Source organism: Micropterus dolomieu, linkage group LG14, assembly GCF_021292245.1.
Source record: "Micropterus dolomieu isolate WLL.071019.BEF.003 ecotype Adirondacks linkage group LG14, ASM2129224v1, whole genome shotgun sequence".
NCBI lineage: Eukaryota > Metazoa > Chordata > Actinopteri > Centrarchiformes > Centrarchidae > Micropterus > Micropterus dolomieu.
This window is the reverse complement of record NC_060163.1, coordinates 7,200,543-7,202,443: the sequence shown is the minus strand read 5'-3', so window position 1 is coordinate 7,202,443 and position 1,901 is coordinate 7,200,543.

The following is a 1,901-nucleotide window of genomic DNA, read 5'->3' as shown; positions in this document are numbered from 1 at the left end:
TGTTTATGCCTGTTGTCGCTAATTTGCATCATACCTACATCATACCTGAATTTATATCTTTTCTATGTTCTATAGACAAATGAACAATTTCCATTTAATTTAACATCAAACTGAAAGCAAATGAAAACAGAAATTATTTACATTTTTTTTATTGTAAATAAATTCTGGCATCAAGGGGTTTAAACCAGACTGATATAAATCTAAGAGGTCATTCTGTGAGAAGAATTCTGAGACCTGTTTGAAAACTGCCGTTCGATACCTTTGAATAGAAATGGTAGAAGTGAATTAATATAGATAGTGTATTAATATTGATTAGAGGTGTTTCACTGACTATTAATTGGCAACTATGGGCATTAAAAGGGTGGGATAAGAAGCTCGCTCATGTGGCAAATTTCAAGTTGATTGTGCTTTATAAAGGGAAATCACCATCTGACAGTTTTATAAATGAAGCCACAGATCCTACTGTACAGAGACACACTGTCATACTATATTTGACCCAGGATGCTTTTCTGTGCTTTTAACCATGCTGCTTTTCCTTGTTGCACAAGGTGAGTGTGAGACTACTAATTGCTTTTTTTTTTGAACAATTGAAAACACAATGCTCAATTTGTGAGAAGGTTCTTTGTTTCATAACTGCCAATGCATATTTTTAGAAACTTTACAATAATGGATCTTCTTAGATCTCTGCAGAGGATTGGGCATTTAGATTTGTGAGTTTCATATGAAGAGTATAAATCTATAGTAAATTCTGTACACTACTGTAACACAACTCAATGCAAAAACAGAATCTATTGCACACAACAGTACTCTTGAAAACATGATCAGGGTGTGAAGTTTTTTTTATTTACACCACAATCACTGTGCGGCATCGTGTCGCTGAGCTGCATCGGGCCACATCACCTCATCCACATCGCAGGCTATATTGTCTCTTGCCAGGCACCGCGGGAAAAACGCCCTGGAATGGCGGATCCATCCTTGGAAGTTCCCCACTGGGATGTCAACACACGCCAGCTCCATTGCCCTTAGGAGGTTCTCTCTAGTGTATGGTTGTCTGTCATAAACCTTCCATCTCCACGATGAGAAGAACTCCTCTATAGGGTTCAGGAAAGGGGAGTAGGGTGGCAGACAAACGTTTAAAAAGTGGTTACTGTTGGTGGTGAACCACTCTCTGATTTGGTTTGTTCTGTGGAAACGTACATTGTCCCACATGATCACATAAATGGGATGTTCGGGCCCAGGATGGTGTTGGCGGTCCAGGAGGATATCTTTTAGCTCCTCTAGGAAGGTTAGGAGACGTTGGGTGTTGTAAGACCCAAGGACAGCCTGCCGGTGGACAAGCCCCTCCAAACCCATGGCCGCACAAAGAGTAATATTATCCCCCCCGTTGGCCAGGAACCTCAGTGATGGCTCTTTGGCCAATGATGTTATGGCCTCTTTGCCTTCGTTTCTGCAGGTTGAAGCCAGCCTCATCCAGGAAGAGGTACTCATGAGGTCTGGCCATCGCGTCCAACTGTAATATCCTCTGTGAAAATGTGAAAGTGCACAGGTGTTCAGAACAACAGTCAATCAGGTAGCATAGTATTGTCCAGAAGTAATGTAGGCCACTGAGCAACACAGTATGTTCACTAACTGTACTGTGAACATGGATGTATACTTACTTGCACAGACTCGTAACGTAGGTCTTTGTGTCGTGCAGAGTTTCGCTCAAAGGGAACCCTATAGACTTGTTTCATCCGCATCTTTTGGCGCCGGAGAACGCGGTCTATTGTGGCCAAGCTGACATCATCAATGCCCTCAAAGTTCACATTATCGGCAATGACTTTGTCTCTGATCTCCCGGAGTCTGATGAGGTTGTTCTCACGAACCATATCCACAATGAGGGTTTCTTGTGCCGCTGTAAA